Below are 16764 nucleotides of genomic sequence, written 5' to 3' on the forward strand. Positions count from 1 at the left end.
CCAACCTCTGTGTTAAGTCTATGCCATAACTATGTCGTAGGTCCAGGCTTTAATCTCGAAAGAAATTGCATTTCAAGATGTCTTAAAATCTATCAAACATTTACTGAGACCGGAATATAAACAATGACTTTTTAATGCCTCTCTGAAACCACACAGCCACAAACCTCTAGATGGCATGGTAGCAAAATTGTAGAGCGACATGTTCCGTCAACGCAGAAGTCATGTTGGTTAACCTTTGTCACGTCAACGCCATAGCGACGGCGTATCTCCTGGTGCAGTAGCATGATTCAGGATTTACATGTTAAAGCTGCAGTTTGTGGAATCCTCTCTCCACTCCATTTTGAAACCAAAACCAAAACTTAGCCTCCCTTACCGGTATATTTTGTGAATGCTCTTAGTTACTTTTTCTCAATAGAGACTAGTGACAAATGTCGGTACTTCATCTTGTGTAATTGGAGAGTTTTCTGGTGTTTTAGAGACTCTGACATGAATGCAAAAATCACTCAGTTACTGCCCCGAGCAGCAGCTGCTGCTGTCAGCTCGTCCCCGCCAGAGAGCACACAGAGACGGCTGTGATTTCAACTAACTGAGCGGCAGCTGCTCTGAGTGGACTGACAACCATCACTTTGCATCCAGATTGTAAAATTATTTCACCTTGGAAAAGCTTCTCTTAAGTTTACATGTGATGAATCCCGTCTGTTATCACTCTCCATCTGACACCAGTGTGTGTGGAAGACCCTTCACAGTCACAGGGATCCGCGAAGACACAAATCGGTCCGTTCCTCCTGAGTATGTTTGTGACTTGAAACTGTTGCTTCTCCATCTCAGTGTGCCTTTTTCCGCTTGATTTGCCATGTGACAGTTCTGCCTGACGCTGTGATGGGGACTTCTGCTGAAACATTCGCAATTGCATTTGGTACGTGAACGCGCCTGATTTCAGTCGAGCAGCCAATAGTATCGCTCAAAACAGCACATAGAGCATACGTGTATGTAGAAAGATCTCTGATTGGCTGAAGTATAGCGTCACGCCCCTGGATTTATAGACTTCATTTACAGTGTCATAAGAAGGAGACGAGATTCACTGTCTACTCAAAACACTTTGCATTACAATATGCTCAAAGATTATTATGGATTTTTGAGCAAATGACCCCAAAAAACTAAACTTACTGCAGCTTTAAGTGTAAAAACAAGTTCATGTTTTAAAAAACAAAACACAAAGTTTTAACTTATTTGACAATTTTACAAAATTGATAAATGTGACTATTTGAAGTAAATCATTTTTGAAAGCCAAATTGTTAAGTAGTTTTTTTTCTCTTGGGGAACGCGAACGCTTCTCGGGTCCTAGGCTTTTATTTTGAAGAAACGACCGGCCGTTCTACTGGAAGACGAAACTAACGTACACATACAAAGAAGTATGGTGGTCCTGGAAGCAGCTGGTCCTGGACTTCTCTCACTACTTTGGTCGGTGAAATCTCGAAAAGGTTGCCATTAACTACAGCACCACACAAGGAGCAGGACGTGGTCTGGAGCCGTAATTTACTCCTTCTGTCTGCAGCTGGTATGGCCTGTGAAGGGCTCCTTTTCCCACTCCTTGCCTGCTCGCCTAGTAAGTAGTCTTTGGCTGTTAGTTTCGATTGTTGACTTTTGTTTACATGTTGAAACTTTCACACTTTTCTTTCACTCGAAGTGTGTGGGCATGTAATTGATCAACTGGTGACCGTTTCAAGTACTATTGCTGAAAATAGCTGCCGTGTTTGTAGTAACACTTTTTTTTTTTTTTTATTGCCCTATGATACATTATTTAGACACAATTTCATCGATTTTCCGTGGATTTTCCGACGCATCAATGTGACTACCAAGCTCCACCTGTACTGGACACAAGTTAGTCTGAACTATTTGGCTGGTAGAATTTTCTGTGAGGACAATTAACAATATTTTCCCAGTCCTTCCCAGCGACGCAGTCCAATGTAGGTCACCATCTTGAACAATTACCAGATGAACCAGTACTGCGAAGTGGTGAATTCAAGGACTTGGTAAATCCGTAGTTTAGTTATTTTCATTCAACGTCAAACTCAAAAACACTATTTTCTGGGTTTAAAATTTAAAAGTGCTGGCCTCTGGGTTTTTTGTTTTGTTGTTGTTGTTGTTGTTGTTGTTGTTGTTGTTGTTGTTGTTGAGGGTTCTCTATTTAAACATTATTATTTTTGTTGTCATCGTCTCTACCCGCATTTTTTTTAGCCTTACATGTATTTTAATGGTGTTGCTCCTTATGTATTGTTAGTTTTGTTCATTTGATTTTACTTGTGCCACAAATGTTCTTTTTAACACGCGTTTTACTATGTACGTTAAAAAAAATAAAACAAATAAATAAATTAAAGATTAAACAAGTAAGAAATACTAAATCTTAGTTCCAATATCCAATAAATAATCGTTGGCTTTTAGAAAGAACATGAAATGCACATTTTATGGTGGAATTATTATATTTTGTTTTTTTTAATTTGCATGCAAAATTAGCTTTGCACATTCAAAATTGTTCAATCTGCTGCACGACTTTATTTTATGTTTTAGTTTTTTAAAATACATATATAACAAAACAATCTAAATAATTTTCGGAATGATTGTTCAGGTAAAGTTGTACTTAAAGAAAACTCTGCATTATTTTCTGAATGTAAAAGTCCGATTTAACCATTTTTCATGTTGATACTAAATGCAACACATCCTATGAGAATCAGTAGCTCAATAAAATGTAAAAAATATCACAATATTAAGACATTGTATAATTTGATTTCTAGCAGACTTCTGATTTCCAAGATACTTTTTTCAAATGAGTAAATTACTTTAAGATACTACTTAATAAATGTCCAATGTTTGCTCAATATTACCATAGCTAGCATGATCTTTTCTCCAGAGCAATTTCTCTAATGTTGTGTATTGCAGAAAGATATTTTCAAAGTAAAACAAGAGCCATACAGAGCAGATTGAGCTCTTCCTCAATAGTAATGCTGTTTTATGGGGTTTCAGTCTGGCTTAATTCCCTACCATGTTAGAATCGATTATAATTAGTAAACTAATGATTATATTAATGTTATGTTTACCTCTAACAGTTTCTGCAACTGATTCATTGGATGATTCAGACCCTTTTTGATAAATTTTTCATTGTTCTCTATTGATGTAGATTTTTTTTCTTTCCTGTTTACATGGTCATTAGTTTGTTTAGAAGTTGCAAAGGCATTTTTAGTTGTTTATACAACATAGCCTCAATCTCCTTTCATCAGCCTTATTTTAGATTTTATTAGTGCCATATAAGCTAGCTCAACTATTTCCTGGTATAAGCTGAGGGCCTGGTTTTATAGTTTCCAAAGAAATCTGTTAATGTGATTAGCACTAGGCTCCAAACCTGACTGGAGCAGTTGTCTACGTCAGACCTGAATCACAGATCAGGAATTCAGAGAGACTGTGGTCAATGTTAATTTATGTAGGTGACATACACATATTGACTAATTTGTTTATTTACATTCATTGACCTTCCTTTATTTAACCGTTCTAAAAGGTTAAATGGAGATTTAAACGTGACTTCAGGAAGTGTTCAGCATTAACTGGAATTTTCTTTTTTGGTTAAAAAATGTTTTTTTTTTTTTTTGTCTCTCAAACAGTTAGAAGCTGGCTGACAGTTATGGCTCTCTTTAGTACTAATAATAAAAACAATAATAATGGCTAATAATAGTTGGATTTAATTGGCATTTTTAATGTTTGGTTATATTGGATTATGTATTATATTGATATTTACTTTTGCTACACTTGATAACAGTTAAATATTTACACAGACCAGTCAAGCTAATGTTTAAACTGTAAAATCATATTGGCGTTGTATTTGATGATTGCATAAATCTAACCTCTTTTTGAATTTTATTTTTCTCCCACAATTAATTAAGAAAATATGTCACAACTTTTTAAGTTATGTGATGCACCCGTCTGCCAACCATCAACCAAAACAAAATAAAACGGTAGAACAAATAAAAAAGAAGTTAGTTTTACCTGACCAAAATTAGATGTGTTGTTTGACCTGGAGTAGTGAGGAGGGCAGATGCCCCATTGAAATTTTGGCAGATGAGAATCAAACAGATGAGCTTACCTGATGCACTGTCTGTAGTGTTGTGTGAGTATGTGATGTACAGAAATTGCACCCATTGGAGCCCACCTACGTTGGCGATTACGCTGCACGTCTCAATTTTCAACATTTGCAGTCTGGATTTTTATACATTTATGTAACACTGGTATAGTAATCATAGAAACGTGCAAAAACAAACGAGCAACACACACTGTTGGTGCTCAATGGTTACTGTTTTATCCTCCATTTTTTATTCCAGAACTTTTGACCAGTGAGAGAACAGCCGGTACGTCCATGGTGTTTGATTACAACTTGGTATGCTACAGGCTGTTGCGTTGTGCTTACTGCCCCTGGGGGAAAGGCAGAGACAACTTTCACTAAAGTGATTAAGTAGATGTTGGCATAATTTTTATTGAGTTAAAAAAAAATGTATAATAAGGCAAAAAAAGTACAATAATAAAGGCAAATGTTTTACATCGCACACCCATGTACAAATGCTCATTTTGACGGTCAAGACACCAAGGATGAATGTCGCACTCCAAGCCTGTATTAACAAAGTCTCTGCTGGGCTTGGTTTTAATGGTGCAGTTAGGGGCATAAACATATTTTTTTCATGAAATCAAGCAGGTCCTCCACCTTCCGACAGATCACCTGGAATAAACATTAAAGGTCCAGTATTATGCTATTTTTCATCCATCTCCATTTGTTCTAAGAACCCCAACAACATAGTATCCCAAACTCACTTGTTTTCTGGAGTTTTAGCCTCTGGAAAGTCACTTTCATGACCGCTCCTAAAAACAGGCCATTTTTGGGCCTTAATTTATATGCATGAGTGGGCGTGTCTGTAGACGTCTACTCCAAGTGACCTAGGTTACCCGCCCTGGTAGAGCGAAACACCAACTTTTTAGGGCCTCCGCCGCAGTTCGGACTTGAACCGGGAATGATGACCATTCCACTGGCATTTTGGACTTTATTTCCATTTCGCTTGGTACATGACCAGCAAAGATCAAATCCAGCCGCTGTGTCCTGAGAGGCTCTGATGAGGGTGGTTAAAATATATCAATGACTGTTGTTCAAAGCAGCCCAAAACAGTGCAACTTTTGTGACAATGCCCTGCATTCACCATGTTTGTTTTACCTGTGAGGTAGTTTGAGAGGGAGGACCTCACAACTTTGGCCATTTGAATTAGGCTAAAGTAATGAATATTACTGTAGCAAAACCATTATCAAGTGAATTTTTTGCAATACTGCCCCTTTAAATGAAAATGACCAAATGTACCCTCTAATTGCAAGCTTCAGCTTGCATAGAAAGAGTGCCTGTATTATAAAGGCTGTCACACCCAAGGAGGGACAAACTAAATGTGTGTTCCAAAATTTCACATAATTTCTTCTCATTTACCAAATTAACTTGACAGACCTTACACCTGAACTGCTCATCAATTCATCTTTAGTTCACTGTTGACGTGATGACATTTTTTTTAAATCTGGAAAATATGATATAAATACACCATTGACGTAAAAAAACATGCAATACAAACTAAAGCCCACAATAGAGGAGTTAACCATAAAAATCTCATTAAAATTTAAAAAATTTAAGATCTTGTTGCTCTTAATGAAACCTTCCCTCCCAATTATGGTAATCACCATATTCCACGTGAGATTGGTTGGGGAGGAGGAGTGGCAGCAGTTTTTCACTCAAGCTTATCAGTTACCCCAAGAATCAAACCAAACCAAAATTAATGCGAAAGCCTTTACCTTGAAATTTGTAATCCCAAAAACAAGGCAGAAAATCCCAATTTATTGGTTATAGTCTACCGACCTCCTGGTCCATATTCAGAGTTTCTCTCTGAATTCTCTGACTTTCTCATTGATCTGGTGCTGAGCACTGATAAAGCTATCATAGTAGGTCACTTTAACATTCACCTTGCACCGGGCCCAGGCCCGCGGGAATGGGCCTCCTCCCCAATCTTCCCAAAAAATAAAATTCTGATTATTATTATTTTATTTTTTTTGTCACTCAATACAAGAGGCCCTTTATGTTGCTCTTACGTTTTTTCCCCCATAAAGAGTTATTTTCAAAAATGTGCCAAAATGTGTCGTCACGCCCCTTCCTCCACCTTTAGTTAGTATTGCCCATGCCGCATGTGCAAGAGAGACTTGAGTCAATGCTAGACATTCAGACTTGCCAACATGTCGTTAAATCTATACTATAATTCAAGGGAGGTCTGTCTGTGTGTGTCTGTGTGTGCGTGCGTGCGCGTGCGTGTGCGTGTGTGCATGTGGAGCGAATATCTCCCCGACGCGTTGTGAGTTCGACCTGAAACTCGGTCGACGGGTTCTAAATACCCCGAGTGCGTGTATCTGTTATTTTGGAGTAATTTGGTCATTTCAAAATGTTTTTTTTAATATTATTTCACTTCTGGACGGCCCCAAAATGAAACCTATTCAGCTTTTGACCTCAGGGTGTGAGGGGGCGCTAGCGCACCATCTGTTGAGAGACGACTTCTGGCATCTATCTTGATCACAGTTGAGTCTGATGGCGAAACAGATGAACGGTGATCAACTGCTATTCATCCACGTTCCAAATACCCCGAGTGTGTGCATCTGTTATTTTGGAGTAATTTGGTGACGCAAAACGGTCAAAATATTAATTTTATAATTACGGCTCCCTCGGTAAGAGCGCGCAACTTCCGGTTCCGGGTTCATGACGTCACCGTGTCGCTGTTGTTTGGGTTTAAAAAAAAAGGTCGATATTAAAAAGGTTTTTGTACCGCTAAACGTCATTTAAGTTAAAATTTCATAGTTATTTAATATTATTCCCGTGATTCCAAACTTACTTTAAATCTCGAGTCACAGACTTCACTTCCTCCTTCGTCTCCATGAGTGTGGGCGGTGCCTGTGCTGATGGTCATTACCTTATCGCAAACATTCTGCTTCTTCAGACAGAGGAATGTAACGTTTTTGTGAGCGGATGGGTCCACTATGATTATTGTTTGTTCTGCGCAATGGTGAGTGTTTCTTCTCATATTCTACTATGTGCTAAGAAAGATGCTAGCAGCTGCAATGTAAACAAACACACACACGGCTGATGCGCGTGCGTGCGTGCACTACATCGGGATGTACATGGTGAACTCACACAGAGCCATTGAGAGAGATTTGCGACTTTGGTGTTGCAAAACGTTTATTTTTTGTGGTACTTTCGGGTCTCTTTTTTTTGCACGCACGCACACACACACACACAGTATTATATTATTGTTATTGCTATTCTTATATTATTCTTTTTTTGTATTATACTTTTATCTTATAGTTACCGGTATTCTCATTGAATTATTATTATTGCTATTACCTTATTATTTTATGTTGTTATTGTTTTTATTGTATTATAGTTACTGGATTTTCATTATATTATTTTGTTATTGTATAATTTTACTATTGTAGTGAAGTTATTGCTATTCTTATAATTACCATCATATTCTTTTTCATTATTAATATATATTTTTTATTATAGTTACTGGTGTTCTCATTGTGTTATTAGCATTGCTATATTATCATTATATTACCTTATAATTATTTAATATTGTTTTTAGTACATTATTTTGTTATTGCAATTATTACCATTAATATCATTACAACATTACTTTTATTACTATTACTACTTTCACTATTAATATTATATCCCTATCAACATATTTATTATTATCAGGGCTCTACACAAACTTATCCAGTGGTGGCACTGGTGTGACAAACTTTCTCTGTTAGTCGAGGGGTTGTACAGCATAGACATACATGCTGATGAATAGTTGACTTAACTGGCTACCGTAGTTACCGTGTCTCTCTTAACAACCTGCGATGGTTTATGTGCAAGAAGCGCATGCGCATGTGTGATAATGCACGGAGGAGATGGCCGACACACACACACACACACACACACAGTATTTACAATAAAAATATACTAAATGAGTAAAATAAAACTAAAAACTAAACAATATTTATACAAAAAGTACACAAAACGACAACAAAAATGCATAAAAATATACAAAAAGGCTCCAAAAACACACAAAATGACTCCAAAATACATACATTACAGAAAAATACACCAAACAACAACAAACATATGAAAATGACTCAAAATACACAAAACTAAATATTTATAAAAGAATACACAAAATAACGGAAATGCACAAAACTACACTAAAAAGGATACAAAATACACAAAAAGATTCCAGATTCACACTGCAATGGCAACAAAAAACTATTATTATTAGGGATGTAACGATTCACTCAACTCCCGATACGATTCGATTCACGATACTGGGTTCACGATATGATTCTCTCACGATTTATTTTACAAAATGGGACTGTAGACAAATTACTGTATTATTTTCCTTTTATATTTCATTGTCAAAAGAATCCCTTGATGAACTATTCAAAACAATGTAATTTAACCAAAAATAAATCTTGAATGAAATAAATAAAGGAATAATAACTGCATAATAGTTCTTTTTCTTTTAAAAGTGCAACTGAAAATGTATTTTGTGCCTTAACAATTGGACTTTAAGAAAAAAAAAAACCCGTCATTGCACTGATTTACGTCATATTTGTTTGGACCAGCAGAGGGCGCTGGTAACCCAGTGGTTGGTTGGCATGCAGATATCTTGCAGTGAAGAAGAGAAGCTATGCTAGCAGACAGAGCTAATAGAAAAACGTGACTTTTACAGATATTCAAGTAATATTACAGAAATTCTTTCGGTGCTAAAGGGGTAATGAATCATTTCTTAACATATTTTAGAGTAGAAGGCAGCCAGAAAGAAAGTATTAGCAGACTCCGCCCGCCGCCTACACTTGTGGATAATTAAAAAAAGTACTGCGATTCAATTTTCAAAAAATCGATATCAACCGTAATACCTATGAATCGATTTTTAACTGCCATACGATTAATCGTTACATCCCTAATTATTATACAAAAAAAATGCACAAAAACACAACAGAAAGATACAAAAATACGCAATTATACCCCTTATGCTCCCACATGAATGCATACTTCCAACGGGCACTGTACTAGTTTGATTCAATCAGCTTTACACAAAATGTAAACAGACGAACTCATAATCAGATTTTAATGTCAATATTAAGTTTTTCTGCAACAAGCAGTTGCTGAAATAACAGATCATTTTTTTAATGTAATTTTAAAAGATGTAACATTGCAGAAAGGCTGCACTTGAATTAACTTAACAGTAGCATAACCAACTTAGCATCTGCTTGCTTCACCCCCTGGAATTAAATTCAGAGGGTCCAGCTCTTATAGTGGGGTCTCCTAACCCTCTTCCCCTGGTCAGGGGTCTGCAACTTTTGCTCTCAAAGGAACCATTTAACCTCATCCCACCTGAAGTCCTCCTGGAGCCGAAAAAAATACCTTCTTAATGAAGACAATGCAGTGTTTTAAATTCTATACAGTTAAAGATATATACAATAATGTTTGATTTAATTTAATTTGATTTATATTATGTAAATGGCAACTTAAAAACAGTTTAAAATAAAATAAAAGAAATTGACATCAAGAAATAACAGTAATTTGCATCTTCAAATTCTTATGCGTCTCAGTTTACAGGAACACAATGTTATATAAAGAAGTATTTTTTTTTAGTTCATGTATTTGAAAGGCTACAAAAAGTAACTTCAATTTAATAACACATGATGATGCGGTCAACACATGCTAATTGCTCATTTCTTGCCACACATAAAGCATGCATGTTTAACTGGCACATTGATGATTAAATGAATTTGTTCCCACACAATTAAAATTTCTCTTTTCTTCCAGAATAGTGTTTTTGTTAGTTTAATTATCTTACCAGGGATTTAAAACCTAAGGTTAGCCACAAGTGCAGGACAGTCTGTATATGTTGCAGGAGGTGGAGTAGGAAGGTGGCTGAGTCATTGCATAACATGATTTATTTTAGGTTAACAAATTGTTATATCACCCATACGCACAGATGCGACCAGATAACATTTTCACTCTCACACACTGAAAAAGTACTTGCATATGCTACCAATTTGGTCGCAGTCTCAAGCCCTGGTTTAGATATTGATCACCTGACAGTATATCCTCAAAATCCTATTCTTTCAGATCACTTATTCTTATCTTTTGAATTCAGAATATCAGCCTGCTTAAACTCTGAGAGAAGAGTACACTACAGTAGATCACTGTCTGAGAAAGCTGTAGCTAGATTTAAAGATTTAGTTCCATCACTGCTTGCCTCTGATCCATATAATAGCTCAACAGAGAATAGCTATCAATGTCCTACAACAGAGAAAATAGATGATCTTATCAACAGTGCAATGATGTCACTGCACACAGCTCTGGATGCTGTTGCCCCGCTTAAAAAGAAGACGATATTTCATAAAAAGGTTGTGACAACCTGCAAAACACCTGTGCAGGGTCAGTCACTTGTCCAATTGCCTTTACCACACCACCGGTTCACTCCCCGTTCAGCCTCTCACCCTGACCTCACATTCACGCCAATCTTGGCCTCTTCGCCCATTCGTTCCCCCCGTTCCCGCCGCTGGGCAAGCCTCCTGCCTGCGGTAGTTAAAATGGCATACCTCAGAGAGCTGTGGGAGCAGCAGCATCGGTTTCTGGGTTGGAGCAAGTCGTTTCTGTGGGAGCTCCGTACGAGATCGTTCAAAGTCCTCACCAGGCGCGTCCTTACTGGCAGCACTCCATCCACCTGTGGCGCTTGTCACTTGCCGCAAATAATTTTAGAGCTTTAAAATCTAGCCTGCAGACCTAGACACTACCGCTTCCTGGTCGCTGCAACACGTCGGTGATGTCATTACACGCACCGCACGTACAGTTCTGACTGGACACTGGACTGTCTGTGAGTTTCCTTTTTGTTTTTTTTTATTCAATATATTATTATTTGCCTCTACTGTTATGACATAACATTGATGGAAGTATGTTAAAATTATATTAAGTATGTTTATTTTAGATCTCTCTGTGGAGTCAAAACATCACTTCTTCATTCTGTCTGTGTGACGTCATTGACTCTTTTGCAGTACGTAAAAACTTTGTTTAATGTTCTTATGTACAGTATAATGTTGAAAGTAAAAAAAAAAACAAAGCCAACCACAGTTCTGTTTATTTAGATACGCTGTGGAGCAAGGAAATTGGGGGGTGAGATCTTCTGACTCCTCTGGACCTTTTTGGATATTTTTGAGTTGGAGCTTTATTGTGTGTATTGGAGGGCAAATGACTCATTCACACATCTGTGTATATATTTTTTGTTTATTTTTTCAATATACTTGCAAAGAATTACATTTCCTGAGTGTTTTGGTTTTGTTCAGTCTATGCGTCATCTGTAAACAGGGTGTATACCTAGAAGCATATGTCCTGGTGAGGTTTGACATTTTAAAGGAAACTCACCGACTGTACAGACAAAATAAAATATATACTATATACTTATACAATTATCCTATATGTCAGGAGGGAAACCTGGCTGGCACCCATAAAAAAATAACCTAACAATCATAGCAACAAAACCCATTAACCAACTGCCAAACCGTCACAAGGTCACCCCCTGGTATGAATCTGAATTGCGTCTTCTAAAACAGGCATTGCGAAAATTAGAAAGGAAGTGGTTTTCCTCAAACATAGTTGAAGTTCATACTGCCTGGAGAAAAAGTTTGTTAGCTTATAAAAAAGCTCTCCACAAAGCTAGAACCTCTTATTATTCAACTTTAATAGAGGAAAACAAGAACAATCCTCGGTTTCTATTCAACACTGTAGCCTAGCTCACCAAAAGCCATAGCTCTGTCGAACCCTCTATTGCTGCCAACCTGAGCAGTGACGACTTCATCAACTTCTTTACTGATAAAATTCTAACAGTTAGAAATAAAGCTAGCTAAGCCCCCCCTGCAGGGGTGCTCAATAATTTCTTAAACGAAGCAGCTCCTGAAATTACCCCAACATGCAACTTTTATTTACATAGTTTCACTCCAATTGTCCTATCTGAACTGACCTCCATAGTCATTGCTTCTAAACCAACAAACCTGTCTTTCCAATTCAAACTCCACTATTTGAAGATGTTCTTCCACCAATTAGCACTAAAACAGTGGGACAAATTATGTTGTGTAATCAAGTCAGTATGGTGTGAAATTTAGCTATAATGGTGGTGGCTATGGACAGGGGGAAGGAGTGAGTGGTAATATCTAAAGCAGGTATTTGGGATTAACGTGCCTAAAGTTAAGCCTAGTATGAGTTTTATCCCACATCCCAAGGCGTGCCAGTGCATTGTAGTCCAGTATTTGTGCAAAAACCGCCACTGCAAACCCAGGAACTGCCCCGGGCCTGCAGATGCAGCCAGGCCAGCAGAAAGAGTAGGGGCCAAGGAGCCCCAGGCCACCCCCCCACGGCCGAGCAACCTCCCAGACGCCCCCGAGATCCCAGGCCGAGAAGCAGCCACCGTCCCCCACACGCACATCCGAGGAAGCCCCAAGCAGCCGAGCACCCAGAGCATCCCGCCACCGACCCCAACCCCCAACCCTAAGGCCCCCCCTAGCATCCTGCCCCCCCACCCACCCACACCCAAGCACCCAACCCCCAGAGGGAAGGGCCCAGAGAGCACCCTGCCCGAGACCCCAGCAGAGGAGCCAAAGCCCACGCCCAGCAGACGGCCAGAGCCGCGCCGAAAGAGGAGCAGCTGGCGGGTGCCCGATGGCGGGCCTGGAACGGAAGCAGCATCGAGAGCAGCCCATTCTGCAACCCCATTGCAGGATTTTTAAGGAATTTATTTGCAAATTATGGTGGAAAATATGTATTTGGTCAATAACAAAAGTTAATCTCAATAGTTTGTAATGTACCCTTTGTTGGCAATGACAGAGGTCAAACGTTTTCTGTAAGTCTTAACACACTGTTGCTGGTATTTTGGCCAATTCCTCCTTGCAGATCTCCTCTAGAGCAGTGATGTTTTGGGGCTGTCGCTGGGCAACACAGACTTTCAACTCCCTCCAAAGATTTTCTATGGGGTTGAGATCTGGAAACTAGCTAGGTCACTCCAGGACCTTGAATTGCTTCTTACGAAGCCACTTCTTTGTTGCCCGGGCGGTGTGTTTGGGATAATTGTCGTGCTGAAAGACCCAGCCACATTTCATCTTCAATGCCCTTGCTGATGGAAGGAGGTTTTCACTCAAAATCTCACAATACATGGCCCCATTCATTCTTTCCTTTACATGGATCAGTCGTCCTGATCCCTTTGTAGAAAAACAGCCTCAAAGCATGATGTTACCACCCCCATGCTTTACAATAGGTATGGTGTTCTTTCTTCTCCAAACACAACGAGCTGAGTTTTTACCAAAAAGTTCTATTTTGTTTTTTTTTCTGATCATATTGCATTCACCCAATCCTCTTCTGGATCATCCAAATGTTCTCTAGCAAACTTCATACGGGCCCGGACATGTACTGGCTTAAGCAGGGGGACACGTCTGGCACTGCAGGATTTGAGTCCCTGGTGGTGTAGTATGTTACTGATGGTAGCCTTTGTTACTTTGGTCCCAGCTCTCTGCAGGTCATTCACGAGGTCCCCCCGTGTGGTTCTGGGATTTTTGCTTACCTTTCATGTGATCATTTTGACCTCATGGGGTGAGATCTTGCGTGGAGCCCCAGATGGAGGGAGATTATCAGTGGTCTTGTATGTGGTCATTTACTAATAATTCCTTCCACAGTTGATTTCTTCACACCAAGCTGCTTACCTATTACTGATTCAGTCTTTCCAGCCTTGTGCAGGTCTACAATTTTGTTTCTGGTGTCCTTTGACAGCTCTTTGGTCTTGGCCATAGTGGAGTTTGGAGTGTGACTGTTTGAGGTTGTGGACAGGTGTCTTTTATACTGTTAACGAGTTCAAACAGGTGTTATTAATACAGGTACTGAGTGGAGGACAGAGGAGCCTCTTAAAGAAGAAGTTACAGGTCTGTGAGAGCCAGAAATCTTGCTTGTTTGAAGGTGACCAAATACTTATTTTACCGAGGGATTTACCAATTAATTCATTAAAAATCCTACATTGTGATTTTCTGGATTTTTTTTCTCATTTTGTTTCTCATAGTTGAGGTATACCTATGATGAAAATTACAGGCCTCTCATCTTTTTAAGTGGGAGTTCTTGTACAATTGGTGGCTGACTAAACATTTTTTTGCCCCACTGTATGTGAACTGGATTAACACATCTCTCGTAACAGGTTATGTACCACAGGCCTTTACAACCACTGTAATCAAACCTCTCCTTAAATAAACCAACCCTTGATCCAAGTGTCTTGTCCAATTATAGGCCAATATCCAATCTCCCTTTTGTTTCCAAAATTCTTGAAAAAGTCATACCAGGTCAACTATGTGATCACCTATATGGGAACAATTTATATGAGAACTTTCAGTCTGGCTTTAGAGCCCATCACAGCACAGAGACTGCTTTAGTAAAAGTAACCATGTCCTCTTAGCCTCAGACAGAGGGTTGGTCTCAGTTCTGGTACTCTTAGATCTCAGTGCAGACTTCGATATAGTAGATCATCATTTATTGCTGCAGAGACTGGAAAGCGTTTTTGGGATTAAAGGAACAGCGCTGGGTTGATTTAAATCCCACCGATCAGACAGAACCCACTTTGGTCATGTTAACACACCTCAGCCCATGCCAGAGTAATCATGAAGTTCCACAAGGTTCAGTTTTAGGACCACTACTCGATACATTATATATTCTTCCACTAGGTAACATTATTAGAGAACATAATATCAATTTCCATTGCTATGCAGATGATACACAGCTTTATCTCTCAATGAAATCAGATGAAACTCATCAGTTAGTAAAACTCCAGGCCTGTCTTAAAGATATCACATCCTGGAAGAGCCGTAACTTTCTCCTCAACCATGATAAAACCGAAGTGATTTTATTTGGTCCAAAACACCTTAGAGAGAAATTATCAGAGCAAATAGTGTCTCTGGATGGCATTACTCTGTCACCCAGCACCACAGTAAAAAAACTTAGGCATTATCTTCCACCTAGCCTTCTTCCACCTCCGTAATATCTCTAAAATCAGGAATATCTTGGCCCAGAGTGATGCTGAAAAACTAATCCATGCATTTGTTACATATCGACATGATTATTCTAACTCCCTACTTTCAGGATGTCTTAGTAACTCACTAAAAAGTCTCCAGTTAATTCAGAATGCTGCAGCTAGAATACTAACAGATACTAACAGGAGAGAGCATATTTCTCCAGTGTCGGCTTCCCTTCATTGGCTTCCTGTAAAATCTAGAATAGAGTTAATAATCCTCCTGTTAGCATTCAAAGCTCTACATGATCAAGCTCCTTTGTATCTTAAAGACCTGTTAGTGCCTTATCATCCGGGCAGATCACTCCGCTCTCAGTGTGCTGGTCTTCTGGAAGTTCCGAAAGTATTCAGAAGTAGAACCAGAGGCAGAGCATTCAGCTACCAGGCGCCTCGCCTTTGGAACCAGCTCCCAGTCTTTGTACGGGAAACTGCTACTCTCTCCACCTTTAAAAGTAAACTCAAAACCTACCTATTTGCTAAAGCCTATACCGTATAATAGCGTTAACCTAACCTCTAGGAAAAAAGCCCTAAACCTAAAAATAGGAACTAAGATTATATAGTAGACCAACATTATATTCAAACACGATCCACCATCTACACATAGCTCTAATGGGCTGCAATGGGATGATGTCAAGTCAGACACAGTTGTGCCAGGTTGTAGACAACCCCTCACTTCTGCCCTTGTTGCATAACCCATCATACTGCTCACACTGCTTCACACCATTTACACTGATGTCCTAATATATATATATATATTTCTTTTTCCTGCAGTCTGTGCCTTCTCCTCGCCCTCTACTCTCTTTTCTGTTTCAGGTGTCTTGATGCTGGAGCTGGCGGTTCCTGATCGACGGTTCACGGCTCAACTAGTCTGGGACACCCGGATAAACTGATCAATGGTTAGGGCTCAACTAGCCTGGGACACTCGAATGGACTATTCTTTTATGCTATTCTGTTTGCCCCTCTGTTCACTAATTCTAACCAGTCAAAGTTGATGGCTGCCACCTCTGAACCTGGTTCCGCTGGAGATTTCTTCCTATAAAAAAGTGGGAGTTTTTTCTTCCCGCTGTCGCTAAATGCTTGTTCACGTGGATCTTGTTGGGTTCTTTCTTTCTTACTATGGACTTTATATTTTTTTTCAGCACTTTGAGAGGACTTTGTTGTATTTTGCACTATATAAATAAAGTTGAATTGAAATTGAATTTGGTGGTTTCTTTCATCATGAATTACCACTATTTACCCTGCCCATTCTATAAAAGCTGGTAGGAAGGTCTCTCAGCTGCGTATATGGCCATCACAGATGACTACAGTTGTGGTGATTCTGGTCTTCTCAGAGGGTTAATCAAGTTGTGTGCACGTACAGGCTGAGACCAAGTGTGACTGCACATCCAGACATACATGTTAAGGTGCCAACCCTAACTGTGTATTAGTTGGTGTCTGTCTCTCTCGTCCCTATCATGTCTATACAATCTTAAAGCGAGTGTGGTCTTAAACAATCAAGTAAACAAAAACACTGTGAAGTTGATGTAAAGTTCTATCTAACCTGGCTTGCAGGTTGTGGAGGTAATGA

At 39.0% G+C, this 16764-nt stretch overlaps 1 protein-coding gene across 4 annotated transcripts in view; it reads left to right on the forward strand.

Annotated features, from left to right (window-relative positions):
• Nucleotides 1–1384: 1384 nt before the first annotated feature.
• The window catches only part of rin2a (Ras and Rab interactor 2a), a 76267-nt gene continuing 60887 nt past the window's right edge, over nt 1385–16764 (forward strand). For 3 of the 4 annotated variants that reach the window (XM_028468377.1, XM_028468379.1, XM_028468380.1), the window contains exon 1: nt 1385–1606. The gene's annotated coding sequence lies outside the window, so the exon portion shown is untranslated. Of the gene's footprint in view, nt 1607–1922; nt 2034–16764 lie in introns of those variants that run through there. The other variant, XM_028468378.1, reaches the window with a different exon arrangement.

This window comes from Gouania willdenowi, chromosome 15 (assembly GCF_900634775.1).
Source record: "Gouania willdenowi chromosome 15, fGouWil2.1, whole genome shotgun sequence".
In the NCBI taxonomy this organism is placed as follows: domain Eukaryota; kingdom Metazoa; phylum Chordata; class Actinopteri; order Blenniiformes; family Gobiesocidae; genus Gouania; species Gouania willdenowi.